Source organism: Phaseolus vulgaris, chromosome 1, assembly GCF_051622355.1.
Source record: "Phaseolus vulgaris cultivar YP4 chromosome 1, ASM5162235v1, whole genome shotgun sequence".
Lineage (NCBI taxonomy): Eukaryota > Viridiplantae > Streptophyta > Magnoliopsida > Fabales > Fabaceae > Phaseolus > Phaseolus vulgaris.
In genome coordinates, this window is record NC_143498.1 from 19,564,484 (window position 1) to 19,583,762 (window position 19,279).

A 19,279-nucleotide genomic window follows, 5' to 3' on the forward strand; every position below is an offset into this window, starting at 1 on the left:
AGTGTTCCAATTGTAGATTTACCTTATCCACATGCTCCCTCCAAAAAGAATATAGAAGGACAGTTTATCAGATTCTGTGAAATTCTAAAACAACTAGAGATAAGTATTTCGTTCACTGAAGCTTTGGAACTAATGCCTACTTATGCCAGATTTATGAAGGATTTGTTGACCAAGAAGAGAAGATTAAAAGAACAAGGAATTGTGGAGCTAGAAGCAGGATGTAGTGCCATTATTAAAAAATCATTGCCACAAAAATCTAAAGATCCTGGGAGTTTTACTTTGTCAGTCATAATAGAAAATTTTACAGTGGCCAAAGCATTACTAGATCTTGGGGCAAGCATAAATCTGATGCTACTATCTATATTGAAGAAAATCGGGGATGTTGAAATTCTGCCTACAAGGATGACATTGCAATTAGCTGACAAATCAATAAAATATCCATATGGGATAGTAGAAGATCTTTTGGTGAAGGTAGACAAATTTTACTTCCCAGTTGATTTTGTGATCATGGACATAGAGGAAGATGTTGAAGTACCTCTCATTCTTGGACGCCCATTTATGAAGACTGCAAAATTTATGATTGATGTGGATGAAGGAAAGTTGAAGATTCGAGTGCAGGATGAAGAAGTTAGCTTTGATGTATTTGAAACAATGAAACATCCGATTGATCAGAAGGATTGTTTTAGAATGGATGCACTGGATGAACTGTATTTGGAAAATCACAGAGAAATGATAATGAAAATTGCGAGGACTGGGAGGAGAAGGAAGTCAAGGAATGTTTGTGATCCTGCCTGTTGACCAGAACGTTGGAACTTGCCTCGTCAAACTTGGATCGACGTGTGCACCGCTTCTACCTCCGTCCTTCGTCGCGATCCACCTCAAGAACCTGCAAAAGAACAGAGCGGCGCCGCTGCGGCCGATCGCACTCCAACGCCCAAGTCAGTGACCGAACCACCAAATACTAAGAGCAAGAACACTCAAGAACTCTCAAGGAACCGTGCAATGTTCTCTCTCACAGTATGCTCAAGAACTCGCAAGTGTAAAGAGTAAAATCTGAACGTGCGTACCTCAGAAGTTCGTTGAGAACTCTTATATACCTGGTCACTTTCTCTCTCCTGGCAGTTACAGACCTGGACACGTGGCTCGCATCCAGTCGTACACATGCCATCATTTGGAGCCTCCTTGACTTGGGCGCTGCTTCTGACTCTCTTTTGGCTAAGTTACTTATGCATGGTACTGCCCAGTGCATAGCTAACTTGGGAGTGCGATCTCTATTGGAACTGGCGAGTTAGGGTGCCTTCGTACACCTTCCCTGTGGTCTCGCCGGCCGCCTTCATAATCTGCGCCACCTTCATCTCTGGCGATGTGCTTGCTCTGGCGATCTCCAATCACTTGGTCGCCTGGTTTACATCTGGCGACTCTATCTTTAACCCGGTGATCGCCGGTTCTGGTATGCTGGAGATCGGAACACGCCAACTTAATAACTGGCGTCTTCACGAGCCCCCCGACTTCCTCCCCTTCTGCCAACCTGGCGCCTTGTCAACACGCCTATACTGTAGCTGGATGCCACGTCATCACTTCCGACTACCAGGGCGGTACACAAGCCCCCCAGTCTTAAGCGAAGACTTGTCCAGCGAAAAGACTAAAAGAGTCACGTCATCTACGTGGCACTGGCGCAGAATTCCAAGCGGTTGCACTTTCTGCTCCTCTGACGCTCCACCAAACATTCCCCATCGTTCGACACGTGGCTTCATCAACGGTTGCCTCCAGTTAACGTTTGCGCTTCCCAAACCCATTTCGAAAAACCCTTAAACCCATTTTCGCTCCACTGTTCCATCACTTTTCTTCGTATTCTCAAACGCTCCAACTTTCCTCTGCAAAAAAGCTCTCAACGTTCTTCAAGTTCCCGAATCACCAACATTCTTCATCGCCTTCCTGATCATAAAAAGGTACTTCCTTTCCTTCTTCTGCTGGTTTTTCCTGCATTTTAACCGATTCGCATCATCCTGTAACTGTCTGGTGCATACGTTGTGGGTTGTCTTTTCCATTTCTCCTTTCTCGTAACTTAGGGCTTCGTCAATCGTTGCAACGAACCTACGTTTGTTCGTTTTTCACCCTTCTCCCATGATCGAGTCAGCCTCTGCGAACCCTGATCATTTTTCCTTTTCTTTTTCCTTTGCAGCTTCAACAATGACTCGCTCTAAGATCACCCCAAATCCTACTCCTTCATCACGAAACCCCTCCTCACAAGCACACGACCCACCGCGAGCACGCGGCGCTTCCTCTTCTCAGGCTGAGAGGCCTGCACCTTCCCGCCCCAACCTGGCCCAGGCGACTCCGCCTGTCACCGGAGGAGCCTCCGTCCCCCCACCAGACTTCAAAAAACTCTATCCCTGGGCCAACTCGACCCTGTTGAGGGAAACGTCTTCTGTGAACACTGCTGGGGCAGTTTTGCGATTGACGAAGGGGGATGAGCCTTACCAATCATTCCACAAGGAGCACGACGAAAAAATGACGGTGCTACCTTGCCCCTCCGACCTGCCAGTTTGCGCTGACGACAAGGCAAACAATGATGGACCCTTTTGTTTCGTCTACACAACTTTGTTCAAGAAGGTGAAACTCAGGTTTCCCTTCACTCGCTTTGAGAGGGAGCTTCTCACCGAGCTCAACATCGCCGCCGTCCAGCTTCATCCAAACACTTGGGCGTTTGTGCGGGCCTTCCAAGTCATGTGCGACCACCTGGGGTTGCCAGCATCTGTAGATGTCTTCTTGTTTCTCTTTGAAGCCAAGCACCCAGGAGACCGCCTGTGGGTAAGCTTGAATGGGATTGCTGGGAGGTCAATCCTCTCCATCTTCCAGCAATCCTATAAAGACTGGAAGGGCAAATTTGTCCAGATACGCCCCAACGAGAAAGACGCGTCGTTGCTCGACGGTTTCCCCTTGTACTGGGTAAACAAGGGGAACAAAGAGTCCAAAAGCTGCTTCAGGAGACCCAGAAGTCCTGATAGCATGGGCGCTTTGGACAGAGATCTCTGTTTCTTCTGGAAGAGTGTGGCGGACGCCAACATCACCTTCCTCACCACCACACTCATCTGCTTCGAGTTCTTCGAGGACCAACTCGAAATTCGAATAGGTTAGAACGCTTAAGTTCTTGTTCTAATACTACTTCTGTTAACTGTTTCTGGGCGTCTTGTGCGTTGTGCGCAAGACTTTGGTTTTATTTTTCTGCACCCTTTATCTGCTTTGCTGCATATTGCCTTATGCATTTATTTTCTCTCTGAACTAACCCATGCATTTTTGCTCTATGCAGATAATATGTTGGGCCAGGGCAAGCTCGCTGAACTGAGGGCGCTCGCCCGAACCCACGGGTTGGCATCGGGTTCCCAAACCGTGCCAAACTCTGTGGTGGAGATCGCTGCTGCTCAAGGCAGATCGCCACCCAGGGGCCCAACATCCTCTGAGGCCCAACCCGCCAATCAACGGAAAAAGCTTGTCCTCAGGAAACCCAAGAGGAAAGCTCCCCAAGTGGTCCATGAGGAGGAAGAGGAAGACGACGAGGTAACCGAAGATGGCCTTATCACGAAGAGGAAGAGGGTGGCACCTTCTTCTCCACCTGCTCCACCCCCTCTTCCAACATCAACACCGCCGTCTACGCCTGCTCCTCCTCCATCATTGCCACCTCCACCAGCTCCTGCTTCACCAGTCCAAGCCATTCCATTGGCATCTGCGCCACCGGCGGTTGAGGCTCCCGAGCCAAACTTCATGGAGGACCCCCCGAGCGCCTCCACGCCTTGTGCAACAGCTGGAGGGGGTCCTCCTTCAAATGCCTCAGCCGCAGACGCTGCTCCAATCGGGGATGAAGTTGCTCATAACTCTCCAATTCTAATTACTGAATCCCCGACGTCGCCACCTCGCCAAGAAGCACCTGCTGATCAACCAACTAAAGAAGGTGGCGGCGAGAGCCAACAACAGGCCCAACCGGCGCCTCCACAGGCAGGTCTCTCCACCGAGGTTAAGAGGATGTGGGAGCCTTTCTCTGCTAAACTGAAGATGATGGTAGAAGACTTTCCCACCATTATCTATAGAGCTGTGGAGAGCTCCACCAGGAAGCTCCAGGACGACCTCTTCAACCTCCGAACTGAGAATAGCACTATGAGGGTTGAGGTGGAGAAGTTGTCCTTCAATCTGACACTCGCGGAGGTTGAACACTCCCGAGTAGAAGATGCGATGAGCACTGAGCTCCGGTTGGCGCGCAAGGAAGCTACTGACCTCCGCCATAAGGTACAACTCTTGGCTCAAGAAAAAATCGAGCTGGAGAGCAAGATCGTGCCTTATCGCGTCAAGGTGGCTGACCTGGAGGCTCTCATAAAAACTGACACCGCCAAGGTGAAGAAACTGGAGCAAAGGTCAGCCGACCGGGAGGTCTTCCTTGGAAAGGTGGAGAAAGCGAGGGATGACGCCATGGCTGAGCTTGCCGAAGCCAACAAAGAAAAGGGGAAGATCGCTGCTGAATTGGGCCAAGTGCAAGCAGAATCCAAGAAGGTTGCTGAAGACCTTCTCCAGGCTCAAGAAGCCAACGAAAAACTCAAGAAACAAGTTGAAGAGCTGGAGCAGCAGAACAAGGGGCTGGAGGAACGAACTGAAGAACTCAAGAAACAAATTGAAGAGCTTAATCTGAGTTCTGCCCAAGTTCTGGCTGCTGGATTCGAAGCTGCACGGGAACAGTTCGTCTGCTTATTCCCTGATCTGGATCTTAGCGTGGTGTCCCTCAACAATGAGGTGGTGGATGGAAAGGTGGTTCCCGCTGAAGACTGATCAATTTCCTCCATCCACTACCTTTATGCTTTCTCTTTGTATTTTGTAATGAACTTTCTTCTTTTCCTGTTTTTGTACCCCGAACTGATATTTACTTAATGAAATTGCCGTTGTATTTCTTCCTGTAACTTCTTTGCCTGCTTTAACTTTCCTTGCGTGATTTACTTCAGAGAAATGACTTAGTAATTTCATAAGCGCAATCATACACTTAACTGCTTCGAGCCACTTCAACTTCAAACAATAATCACTTTAATAGCTTGTAATCTTAAGGCAATTAACCTTAGTGTAAAATTACTCTTCAAGCAACGAACTTTAACTCAACTACTGGCTTAAAACATTGCTTCACCCGATCTGCTTCATCAAAACGGGTCTTTAACTTTCTCGCCACTGTTTGGACTTTTCCTGGTCGTTAAAGACTCTTGGCGATATCAGCTTCTTTCTGGCTTCATACCTTGGCCATTGTTCTTTTATCTGGGGGTAGAGGAGCCTTTCGGATCCTTCTCTACCTTCCTGAACTTCAGAACAAAAGACCGGGTGGCTAGGCGCTCTCTTCGAACCTACCTTAGCCACCTTCCAAACTTCGTCCACCCTCAACACCATACCTGAACTCGTTCGAGACGAGAAGGATTTTATCTTGCCTGAACTCGCTCATCGGCGAGAAGGTCTTTAATTCGCCTGAACTCGCTCATAGGCGAGAAGGTCTTTTACTTGCCTCTACATTGCCCCGGGGGTTACATCTTCTCGCCCCCAGAAACACTGAGGGCTTTTCACTGGTGCCTCTACATTGCCCCAGGGGTTACATCTTCTCGCCCCCAAAAACACTGAGGACTTTTTACTGGTGCCTCTACATTGCCCCAGGGGTTACATCTTCTCGCCCCCAGAAACACTGAGGACTTTTTACTCTTCCTCGCCTGCACTCGCTCGACGGCGAGGAGGTCTTTAACTCGCCTCAGGACGCGCGAGGGCGTTGAGGTCTTTTATCTTTAACTTGTGCCTCCGATCGCCGAAAGACGATGAGGACTTAAAACTTTAACTGATGCCTCCGATCGCCGAAAAACGATGAGGACTTAAAACTTTAACTGATGCCTCCGATCGCCGAAAAACGATGAGGACTTAAAACTTTTTAGAAAGCATGCAATATATCTTAAACTTGCCTTAAGTCACATATAAATGAAAAGGTCTTTCTCCAAAACTTTCTGAAAACAACAGGCACGCAATCTAAAACAACTTGTACTTTGAAAACTTCTCTTTATTGGGTGGCCTCATTAAAAAACCTCCTTAGGGAAAAAAGAGTGCCCCCTTCAAACTGTTTTAACAGAGACATTGTAATGTAACTTCGTGTTTATCTTTACTTACAAAGTTCTCAACTGTAATATAACTTGAGGTGCGTGGCGTTCCAGGTGCGAGGAATCGCCCCTCCTTCCAATGTCTCTAAGCGGTAGGCGCCGTTCCCGAGCGCCTCGGTTATTCTGAACGGTCCAGTCCACTTGGGCGACAGTTTATTCTCCATCTCGTACTGGTGGGCCTTCCTCATCACCAGGTCGCCTTCTCTAAACTGTCTCGGCATCACCCTCGAGTTATATCTTCGTTCAATCCTCCTCTTCACCGCTTCAGCCTTCAATCTCGCCTCTTCCCTGACCTCATCCAGTAGATCCAGGTTCAGCCTTCTCTCTTCATTCGAGTCTTCCTCTACGAAGTTCTGGAATCTCGGCGAGCTCTCCTGGATCTCCACTGGAATCATTGCGTCGCATCCATAGACCAAGCTGAACGGGGTCTCATGGGTTCCTGACTGCTCAGTGGTGTGGTACGCCCAGACTATACGGGGTACCTCCTCAGCCCAGCTTCCTTTGGCTTTCTCTAGCCTTCTCTTCAAACCTCTCAGCAACACCCGATTAGCACGACCTCTCAGTCATGAAGGCGGTCTTCTCTTCATCCATGGGATGCAATCTTGATCTGATTATACCCCGAGAAGGCATCCAGGAAGCTCAACAACTTACACCCTGCAGCACTGTCCACCAGGGCATCAATGCTTGGCAAAGGATATGAGTCCTTCGGACAAGCTTTATTCAGATCGGTGAAATCAACGCACATGCGCCATTTCCCATTACTCTTCTTCACCAGCACGACATTTGCCAGCCATTCAGGGTACTGGACTTCCCTGATGTGGCCTGCAGCGAGGAGTTTCTGTGTTTCTTCCCTGATCGCCTGCCTCCTCTCCTCGTTGAACTTCCTTCTTCTTTGTCGCACTGGTCTCACCAAGTTGTCCATCGCCAGATGATGGCACAAGAAGTCGGGATCGATCCCGGGCATGTCCGAAGCGGACCATGCAAACGCGTCCAGATGCCGCTCAATCACCTTGGCGATCTGGTCCTGGAGCTCAACCTCCAGGGATCTCCCCAGCTTGAAGATCTTTCCCCCGATTTCTCTCTCGAGCCACTGCTCGACGGGTTTTGGTCTGGTTTCTCTGGCGATCACCGCCCTGGCGATTCCTAGCTCTCTCGCTTCCTCAGGGCGATTCCTTGCCTCTTCTTCCTCCAGACCAGCGTTCCCCTCCCCCAGATCAGCATCCACCATCTCCACGTCTCTTCCGGCAGTCTCTTCTATCACCGTCGATCTGGGCTTCACACCGGGAGGCGGGGTGGTTGTTACGTAACTCACCGATCTTTTGTTTTTCAGGCTATTCTCATAGCACTTCTTTGCTTCTTTCTGATCGGATTTGATGGTGATCACCACCCCCTCCATAGACGGCAACTTCACCTTCATGTGTCGAGTCGACGGTATAGCGCCTATCCGATTGAGCGTGGGCCTTCCCAACAGGATGTTGTAGGCTGAAGGAGCGTTTACAACAAGGTATTTGATTTTCTCCGTTCTCGAACTCTCCTCATCTGTAAACGTAGTCCTTAACTCTATGTACCCCCTGACCTCCACCTGATCGCCAGCGAAACCATACAAACACCCTCCATAGGGCCTCAGCTGGTCAAGGGGCAGCTCCAACTGCGTGAAAGTCGGCTAGAACATCACGTCTGCCGAGCTTCCTTGGTCCACCAGTACCCTGTGGACCTTTCTTCCTGCTGTTATCAACGAAATTACTATGGGATCGTTGTCATGAGGCACAACATCCCTGAGATCCTGCTTGGTGAATGTAATATCCACTTCCGGCGAGTGGTCTTCAAACATATCCACCGTCATCACAGACCTCGCGTACCTCTTTCTCTGTGATGCGGTGCATCCACCTCCTGAGAAACCCCCTGCAATGGTGTGGATTTCTCCGTGCGTAGGCATCTCGTGCTGCTGAGCCTCAGCACCTGCTGGTTGGGAGCTCGACGCGCCCCCCGTCCTTCTATCCAGCAAATAGTCATTCAGGAACCCGCTCTTTACCAGATCGTCGAGCTGGTATCCTAAAGCTAAACACGAATCCACGGTGTGACCAAAGCCTTGGTGAAACTCACACCAGGCATCTGGCTTTGGTCCCAGCACCTTGTCGCCCACCTTTTCTGGCGCCTTCAACCTAGCAGATATATTGGGAATGGCGATCAGGTCCGCCAATCCCATGACAAACTTGTGCTTAGGCGGGCGATTGTATTCCCGGCGTGCTGGTTGCTGGCGCCCTTGGCTTCTGCCCTTGTTCTTCCTTGGATCATAAGGATGGCGAGTCCTTTGATCCCTTCTGGCCGCCGCTGTCTCCAGCACCCTCTGTGGCTGGATTCTGGTCTGGGCGCGTGGCCTGGCGGGAGCCACGCTTCCTCTCTTCTCGACGACTTCACTCTCATCGGCGATGTGGGCCACCGCAAGTCGCCTAACCTCAGCAAACGTGGCGGGGTGAGCCCTGATCAGCGCCTCGCAGAATGGTCCCGGCAGCACACCCTTCTTAAATGCATATACCAGCATTTCCTCATCTTTAGCCGGCGATCTGACCATCTGCGCCCCAAAGCGATTCAAGTAGTCCCTGAGGGACTCTCCCTGGTACTGCCTTATATCAAACAGGTCGTAAGACACCCTGGGCGGTGCCTTATTCACGATGTACTGCTCGACGAAAATCTTCGAGAACTGTTGGAAATTGGTAATGTGACCGTTAGGCAGGCTCACAAACCATTCCAGCGCCGTTCCCTGGAGCGTGCTCACGAACATCTTGCAATACACGGCGTCTGATCCCTCTGACAGCATCATCTGCGTATGGAACGTGGTGAGATGAGCCTCTGGATCCTCCACGCCGGTAAAAACGGCCTTAACAGGTACCACACTCGTAGGAGTAGGCGTGTCAGTAATCGCCTGAACGAAAGGCATAGGGAACACACGAGGCGGCGTCGACGGCGCGACCTCTTCAGCTACAGGACGCCCTTGCTGCTCCTGAAGAGCTTGACGCAGCTCCTCAGTCACCTTGCTAAGCTCATCATTCCTGGCCCGAGAGGCGGCCAGGTCCTCATGCATTCTCGCCTGTTCTATGCGCGAGGCTTCCACAGTCGCTTGCAACGAGCGCATAATCTCTGCCATCTGCGCCATGGTCATGGCGGCGGCGCCTTCAGCAGCGACGGGCGCAACTGGACTTGAACAGGTTTTACACGGCCCCACGGTGGGCGCCTGATGATCCTGCATGTTGACCAGAACGTTGGAACTTGCCTCGTCAAACTTGGATCGACGTGTGCACCGCTTCTACCTCCGTCCTTCGTCGCGATCCACCTCAAGAACCTGTAAAAGAACAGAGCGGCGCCGCTGCGGCCGATCGCACTCCAACGCCCAAGTCAGTGACCGAACCACCAAATACTAAGAGCAAGAACACTCAAGAACTCTCAAGGAACCGTGCAATGTTCTCTCTCACAGTATGCTCAAGAACTCGCAAGTGTAAAGAGTATAATCTGAACGTGCGTACCTCAGAAGTTCGTTGAGAACTCTTATATACCTGGTCACTTTCTCTCTCCTGGCAGTTACAAACCTGGACACGTGGCTCGCATCCAGTCGTACACGTGCTATCATCTGGAGCCTCCTTGACTTGGGCGCTGCTTCTGACTCTCTTTTGGCTAAGTTACTCATGCATGGTACTGCCCAGTGCATAGCTAACTTGGGAGTGCGATCTCTACTGGAACTGGCGAGTTAGGGTGCCTTCGTACACCTTCCCTGTGGTCTCGCCGGCCGCCTTCATAATCTGCACCACCTTCATCTCTGGCGATGTGCTTGCTCTGGCGATCTCCAATCACTTGGTCGCCTGAGTTTACATCTGGCGACTCTATCTTTAACCCGGTGATCACCGGTTCTGGTATGCTGGAGATCGGAACACGCCAACTTAATAACTGGCGACTTCACGAGCCCCCCGACTTCCTCCCCTTCTGCCAACCTGGCGCCTTGTCAACACGCCTATACTGTAGCTGGATGCCACGTCATCACTTTCGACTACCAGGGCGGTACAGTTTGTTAGAGCTAGGAAAGGCAAAAGAAGTTCAACAAGGGATTTTTGATGAATTAGAATTGAACAAAGCTAACACCCCTCAGAAAATAGAGTTGAAACAGTTGCCAACTCATTTGAAATATGTTTTTCTTGAAGAAAATTGGGAGAAGCCAGTTATCATAAGCAACCATTTATCCAAAGGGGAAGAACAAAAGGTGATAAAAGTGCTGAAGGAAAATAAAGAAGCTATAGGATGGACATTTGCTGACTTGAAAGGTATAAGCCCATCATATTGCATGCATAAAATTCACATGGAGCAAGATTTCAAACCTGTGGCTCAACCACCAAGGCGCTTAAATCCTTCCATGAAGGAGGTTGTTAGAAAGGAGGTACAAAAGCTTTTACAAGCAGGAATGATTTATCCCATTTCAAACAGTGCGTGGGTTAGTCCGGTACAGGTGGTACCTAAGAAAGAAGGTATGACAATTATTTATAACAAAAAAATGAATTAATTCCTACAAGAACTGTTACAAGATGGAGGATGTGCATTGATTATAGGAAACTAAATCAAGCTACTGATAAGTGTCTAATTTCAGTAATATTTCATATTAAAATATAGGCACTTATGAAGATTTATTGCTAATTTACATATAAAATAATCCCTAATTTATGAATTTATACCTTCTTACATTTTTTATGATCTTTATTTGAATAAGAGTATTTTATTCCCAAATTTGGTGTTAATTGCAAATTTCTAAGGAAGATTGGAGATTTGGATTAAAGATGAATGATTTGAGCTAAAAAAATAAAGATAGAAGGTCCCAAAATGGAAAAAGATGCAAAGAAAGATTGGGCCTTTTTTTATGTTTTATCATTTAGCCCATTAGCGCGACACAATAAACAACCTAACCCAAGAAAACTAGGATAAATAGAGGGCTAGAGGTTCAACCTTAGGGTGCCAGATTGAGAGGAAAACACCATAGAATGAATTGTAACCCAATTGGGAGAATGGAAGGTGATAGAAGTATGCGTGGCTAATTCTACCCTTTGGGATTGGGAGTAATCTGCTCAAACTCTTATGTATTGAGGTGATATTTTATATATTAATATTCAGTTCTTGATTGATTATTGGTATTGTTGTTTTACTTTTAATTTTCCGTGACAAATTGAGAATCTTAAATCTGACCGGGAGGTATTTTTAGGGTTCGGACCTAAACAACAATACTTAACATATTTGAGTGCTAGGAATAGACTTGAAATGTTAATTGCTATTAAACGTCTGAGCTTCGTTCTAAGTTGTTCTTATAATTATGCGAGGGATCGATAGTTAGGGAACATTCTTAAGGATTTTATATGCGAGGAATCGATATAAATGATTTTTATACGGGCATCAATTTCAATAATATTGACATGCTAATCAAAATACATGAGAGTGAGAGAGATGAAACATAATCCCTATTTTTCCAATTGAAACAATTAATTCTTTGTCTGTTTTCTTATTGATCATCGCCAACACAACCACTTTCAATACACTTTTAATTGGTTTGTTCTATATTTAGCGATTATTGTACTTGATAATTCACTGTTCCTTGTGGGATCGATATCCGTCCTTAGGGACAATTATTACTTCTGACAAACGCGGTGCACTTGCCGTAAAAAGTCAACAGCTACGCGGAAAGATCATTATCCATTACCTTTTATGGATCAAATGTTGGAAAGATTGGCAGGTAAAATATATTATTGTTTTTTGGATGGTTATTCAGGATATAATCAAATTGTGGTTAATCCAGAGCATTTACTTGCCCATTTGGCGTTTTTGCTTATCGGAAAATGCCATTTGGTTTATGTAATGCGCCAACAACTTTCCAAAGGTGTATGTTTGCTATTTTTGCAAATATGATTGAGAAATGCATTTTAGTTTTTATGAATGACTTTTCTGTGTTTGGATCTTCTTTTGATCATTGTTTAGCTAATCTTGATCTCGTACTGAAGCGATGTGTGGAGACAAATCTTGTGCTAAATTGGGAGAAATGTCATTTCATGGTCACTTAAGGAATTGTCTTAGGCCATAAAATTTCTCATAAAGGGCTGGAGGTAGATAAAGCAAAAGTTGAAGTCATTGAGAAGTTACCTCCACCAGTCAACACAAAGGAATCATAAGTTTTCTAGGGCATGTTGGAGTTTACAGAAGATTTATTAAAGATTTCTCCAAGATTTCAAAGCCCCTATGCACCCTTCTCAATAAGGATACTCCTTTTAAATTTGATGATAATTGTTTAACTACTTTTGATATCTTGAAAGAAAAACTCATTTATGCACCTATCATAAATGTTCTTGATTGGAAACTAAATTTTGAGATAATGTGTGATGCTAGTGATTATGCAATAGGAGCAGTTTTAGGACAAAGGAAAGAAAGAATTTTTCAAGTAATACACTATGCGAGTAAAGTTTTGAATGAAACTCAAAGTAATTACACCACAACAGAAAAAGAATTACTAGTTATAGTGTATGCACTTGAGAAATTTTGATCTTATTTGATAGGTTCTAAAGTCATTGTTTTCACTGATCATGCTGTAATAAAATATTTATTGAATAAAGCAGATTCTAAGCCAAGACTTATACGATGGATACTTTTGTTGCAGGAATTTGATTTGGAGATCAAAGATAAGAAATGATGTGAGAACAATGTAGCAGATCATTTATCAAGACTAGCAAATGATGAGGTAACCACATTGGAGCCGAAGGTTATTGCTGAATTTCCAGATGAGAAGCTACTGATAATCAAAGAGAGGCCATGGTTTGCAGACATGGCCAATTTTAAAGCTACTGGAACAATCTCGGAGAATTTGGACTGACATCAAAAAAGAATTTTTTTTTAAGGATGCCAATCGTTATGTGTGGGATGATCCTCATTTGTTTAAAATTGGTGCAGATAATTTGCTGAGAAGATGTGTTTCTTCAGATGAAGCCAAGAAAATTATATGGCAATGCCATAATTCAGCATTGAAGGACATTTTAATGGGGAAAAGATAACTGCAAAAATTCTTCAATCAGGTTTTTTCTGGCCTTCGTTGTTTAAAGATACACATGCATTAGTACAAAGATGTGACAGGTGCCAAAGGACAAGAAGCATTTCTAGAAGACATGAGATGCCATTACAAAATATTCAAGAAATTGAGGTTTTTGATTGTTGGGGCATTGATTTTATAGGGCCTTTGCCATCTTCTTTTTCAAATGAATATATACTAGTGGCAATTGAGTATGTTTCTAGATGGGTGGAAGCAATTCCAGCACAACATACAGATTCCAAGACAGTCATTAAATTTCTTAAAAGGAATATTTTTTGCAGATTTGGCACTCCAAGAGTATTGATAAGTGATGGTGGATCTCATTTTTGTAATACCCAGTTGAAGAAAGTGTTAGAGCATTATGGGGTTAGTCATAAAGTAGCATCAGCCTACCACCCACAAACGAATGGGCAGGCAGCAATTTCTAACAGAGAAATCAAGAAAATATTAGAAAAAACAGTGGCTGCATCAAGGAAAGATTGGTCAATCAAACTTGATGAAGCTTATTTACGGGAAAGCTTGTCATCTTCCGGTGGAATTGGAGCATAAAGCATATTGGACATTAAAAACATTAAATTTAGATGCTAAAGCAGTAGGGGAAAAGAGAAAACTTCAAATCCAGGAACTTGAAGAGATGAGGTTAAATGCATACAGTTCTTCAAAGCTTTATAAAGAAGACACACAAAAATATCATGACAAGAGGATTGTGGAAAGAAATTTTCATCCTGGTCAATATGTGTTGTTATTTAATTCTAGATTAAGACTTTGTCCTGGGAAGTTAAAATCTAAATGGTGAGAACCTTATGTGGTGAAAGAAGTGAAGCCTTATGGAGCAATAGAATTAGAAGATCCATAATCACATGAACGATGGATAGTAAATGGTCAAAGGGTAAAACCTTATTTGGGTAATGAACAGGAAAACCTTGCTACGATAATCCTTTTAGATGATCCTTAAATAAATAGGCGTCAAGCTATATGACGTTAAACGAGCGCTTACTGGGAGGCAACCCAATCCATATTTTTGTTTTATATTGTTACCTTTGTTTATTTAATTTTTCAAAAAAAAAATAAAAAAAATCATGTATGCCTCCTAATCATTTTGCAGGTTCTATATTTTGACTTGGGGACAAGTTCTATTATTCAAGGGGGCAAATCCAGCAAATGAAGCAAGTTTTATCTTTCTAATTATCTTTTCTTTTAAGTTATATGACTTTTATTTTCTGTTTAGTTTTTTATTTATTTTATTTTTTGATTATTTTGTTTTTTGTCTATTTGCTTATTTTTTTAGTTTGTTTTAATTGCTTATTTTGTATTTTGAATAAATTTGTTGTTTTTGTTAGTTTGTTAGTTTTAGGTTTTGAATTATCTTTCTTGAATAAATTTCATTTTTAATTTGTTTATTTTCTATTTTATTTTATTTTTAAAATAAAAAAGAACTAGAATATTAATTTTGAATTGTGGAAAAAAGAATTTGTGTTTCAATATTAAATAGTGAGATGAATTAGACACAGGTTAGAAAATAAAATATGATTGAATCCCTATTCAAATGTAGTTAAAATTATGATACATGAAAATTTAACCAGTTTTGAGAGTTTTATTGATGAATTGACAGTTGTGGTTGCTTAATTTTTATTTTTGTTACATCATAAAAGAACATGAAGATGATTGAGGAAAAGTGTGATCTTGAAAGAAAATGGTGATTAGATAACATATATGTTCTCTATAAATTGGATTGTAGATATGTTCTTCTTCTTTAAGATGTGCATTTTGTTATCTAAGAAAAACCAATATTTTTTGGAAGCCCAACCTCATTACAACCCTGGAAAAGACCTCAAGATTGATGTTTCTAATATGTTTGTGATTTGAAGGTGAAATGAAAAACAACTATGATTTGTTATGATTCAGTGAAAATAGAGAGAAACACTTACCCGTGAGCATATGAGATGATATTCCTTGGTGAATTGTCTTTTATTTGTTTTGATTTGATCTTGGAAGTTGACTGTGTCTATATTTTTCTACATTTGAATTTGGAAGCATCATAAGTTTTTAATTTGATCTGTTGTTTAATGAATTAAGTTGTTTGATATTTAAATTCAAATATATTCATTTACTTTGCTTGAGGACAAGCAAGATTCTAAGTTGGGAAGAGTGATAAGTGTCTAATTTCAGTAATATTTCATATTAAAATATAGGCATTTATGAGGATTTATTGCTAATTTACATATAAAATAATCATTAATTTATGAATTTATATCTTTTTACATTTTTTATGAGCTTTATTTGAATATGAGCATTTTATTCCCAAATTTGGTGTTAATTGCAGATTTCTAAAGAGGATTGAAGATTTGGAGTAAAAGAGAATAAATTGAGATAAAAAGAGAAAGCTGGAAGGTCCCATAATTCAAAAAAAGATTGGGTCTTTTTTATGTTTTATCACTTAACCCATTAGCGCGACACATGAAGCAACCTAACCCTAGAAAATTAGGATAGATAGGGGGCTAAAGGTTCAACCGTAGTGTGCCAGATTGAAAGGAAAACACCATAGATTTTATTGTAACCCATTTGGGAGAATGGAAGGTGCTAGAAGTATGCGTGGCTAATTCTACCCTTTGGGATTGGGAGTAATCTACTCAAACTCTTATGTATTGAGGTGATATCTTATATCTTAATATTCAGTTATTGATTGATTATTGGTATTGTTTTTTTACTTTTAACTTTTCGTGACAAATTGAGAATCTTAAATCAGACCGAGAGGTATTTTTAGGGTTCGGACATAAACATCAATACTTAACATATTTGAGTGCTAGAGATAGACTTGAAATGTTAATTGGCATTAACGTTTGATTGTGATTTCTATGTTGTTTTTATAAGTATGCGAGAGATCGATATTTAGGAAACATTTTTAAGAATTTTATATGCGAGAGATCGATATAAATGAATTTTCTACGGGCATCAATTTCAATCAAAGAACATAATATTGACATGCTAATCAAAATACATGAGAGTGAGAGAGATAAAACCTAATCCCTATTTTTCCAACTGAAGCAACTAATTCTTTGTTTGTTTTCTTATTGATCATTGTCAACACACTCAATTCAACACTTTTTTTTATTGTTTTATTGTTATATTTAGCGAATATTGTACTTGATAATTCACTATTCCTTGTGGGATCGATATCCGTCCATATGGACAGTTATTACTTTTGAAAAACGCGGTGCACTTGCCGTAGAAAGTTATCAGGAGCGCTCTCCCCCTGCCTTCATGCACTATAAGGTTGCGAGGGGAAGAAACGCTTGGAGGGTTGTCACGGAAGGATGGCGCATGACCATCGAAAGCAGAGTGTGCTGCCACCTGAACGTCGCCCACCCTTGGCCTCTTGAAGACGAGGCCCGTGCAGGTGTCCTCATCCTCCGAGTCAGCGGCCACCACCACCACCCCTTTCTGCCTGTTGTCAACAGGGGCTGGTTCTGATGTGTTGGGTGCAGAGGTGGTAGAAGGAGGAGGATTTGTAGGAGTTGTAGTGCCCAAACCAACAACGACAGTCCTGCGTTGGACGAGAAGATCTGCCAATTTCTTCTTACTCTCTGCATTAAGAGTCATGTCTGCATAGAAACAACAAAGCATAAGAAGTTGACTCCACACCACATGCAATTGACAATAATGTACAAGTAAAGACAAAGATGAAGCATAAATAAGAACAATACCAATATAACTCTTGAGAGCTTTGGCGAAGAATTCAAGCTTGATCATCTTGGCAGTGTCAAACATTGCACCCAAACCTGAAAGGAGTTGACACATCTCACGATCGGGTGGGGTCAGATCCTCGAGACTCCTAGGCTTTTTGAGTCCAGGCTTCTCCACCCAATAGAGGGGAAACCCGTCTAGAAGGGCGGGGTCGTGGACACTGCAACTCACCTTGAAGAACTTCTTTTTGAAGCCCTTGTAGGATTGATGAAAAAAGTGAAGAGAACTCTCCCCGCCACTCCATTGAAGCTCAGCCATAGCCTTTTTCCAGGATTCTTTTCCTCGAAGAAGTATAGGAAGACATCCACGGAGGGTGTGTGGTCGAGATGATTGCATAGAATGCTGAAGGTCCTTATGAAGGCCCAACTATTGGGATGCAACTGAGAAGGGGCCATGTTGACCTTTGTGAGGAACGCGCGGTCGAACCCCGTTAGCGACAGGCGAATCTTGACCCGCTTGAAGACAGTAGAATACATGAAGAAGAAATGGCCTCCAACTGGGTTTGCGCGATCATCAGCGCACACAGGTTCGCCTTTCTCACAAGGCAGAACCGATACGTACGTATCGTGCTCCCTCCCAAAGACACGACACTTCTCGTCAGCTTCACCCTCCTTGTACGTTATGACGTCTTGGTTGGAGGTCTATTTGGAGGATTCCGCTAAGAGGTCATTGGGGGCCAATGGTAAAGGGCTTTGTAGTTAATAGGGGGTGGAGGGTTCAGTGTTGTTTTGGTTTTGGCCATCTCGAGAAAAGCTAAAATGGAAAGAGAAGAAGGGAGAAAACAATGGTTTAGAAGAGGTGCGACCTAGCAAACCCAGAAAAACAGAGATGCAAAGCGAAAAACAGGGGAACGTAAAATGCAGAAAACCTAAAGTGCAGAAAACATAAACAGTCTCAGAACAGTTATAAGCATGTTATGAGCAACGGAATCATAAGGCAAGAGCAAGAAACAAATAAAGTTCACACCTTTGATCAAGTAGGGTTTGAAGTTCTGAGTTTTGGAAGGAGAAGAGAGAGTGTTTCGAAGAAATGCTTGAGAAATGATTTGCTTAAGTGAAAGTAATGAAACAGTGAAGAGAGCGTAAGGGTTTAAAGGTTTGAATAGTATACGAAGAAGCGCAAGCGCCAACAAGTAATAGTCGTTGATCTTGCCACGTGTACGCTGATTTAAAAAGTGTGGTGAGACGTCACTTCGGTGTACTGTTCACATCCCGTTACCTAGTGCCACGTAGGTCGCCTAGGGCAATCACTTAGTCTCTTTGCTGAAACAAGTTACAACTCGAGACTGGGGGGCTTGTGTCTCGACCAGTCCTCGGTCATTGACTCCAGTGACTAACCTCAGACATCAGGCACCGGTGCCTGATAGTGGAGGTGGGCCCCAGACGCACCTATCAGGGGATTGGTCAATCTTCGGACATCGGTACCATATACCTCGACGTCAGAAGGAGAGATCGGACCTCGCCAACAGAGGGAGAGATCGGACATCGACGGTCTGAACGTTTGTATTGGGCCACGTAAGGTGGGTCCCATAATTATACTAAGTTATCAGTTAAAACATCAGATATGAGAAAAGCCTAAGTCACAAGGGATCCATGCATGTGGTGTGTATAACGCATTCAGGCGCGGTACGAGTAAGTCATCTTTGGAGGCGCTAAGGCCCATTAGGGTTAGGGTTTCCAAGGGAAGCTGCATGCATGGCACGTGAATACATTGGGCACTCGCAGAACAGATGGCGCCAGAGATTATGTGCACAGGTTGGTACCCAGGCGACCACTCTGTTAGTTGTTGCACTCAAGTTAAGGGAAGTCTCATGTGCCAGATTACGCTGATATTATGTAATAGTGACGCAGGGGCTTTCTCCAAGGAACCCTAGACACCGGAAAGGAAACAAAGGTAAACCCTAGTTTCAACCTATATAAAGGGTGCTAAGAACCCTAGTAAGGTACACAATTTGTAAGACTGAAACTACTTTATACACTTGGTGTTTCTTTGCCCTTATACTGACTTGAGCGTCGGAGTGCAAACGGTCGTCAAGGAGCCCTTTGTCTTTGTAGGTGAGAGATTCTTTGATCAAGGAAGTATGATTCTCAGGTGGAGATAGGAGGGCCAAAGGCTGCCGTTCGAGTCAATCGGCGGGAACAGCAGGCTATAGATAAGAATGTCATCAAAATAGACCACTACAAACATGCTAATGAAAGGCCTTAAAACATGGTGCATAAGTCGCATGAAGGTGCTTGGAGCATTGGTCAAGCCAAAGGGCATGACTAACCAC

At 44.0% G+C, this 19,279-nt stretch overlaps 1 pseudogene; it reads left to right on the top strand.

Moving 5' to 3' along the window:
- The first annotated feature begins 402 nt into the window (after positions 1-402).
- Positions 403-14,218, top strand: LOC150029545 (uncharacterized; annotated as a pseudogene).
- Positions 14,219-19,279: the final 5,061 nt, after the last annotated feature.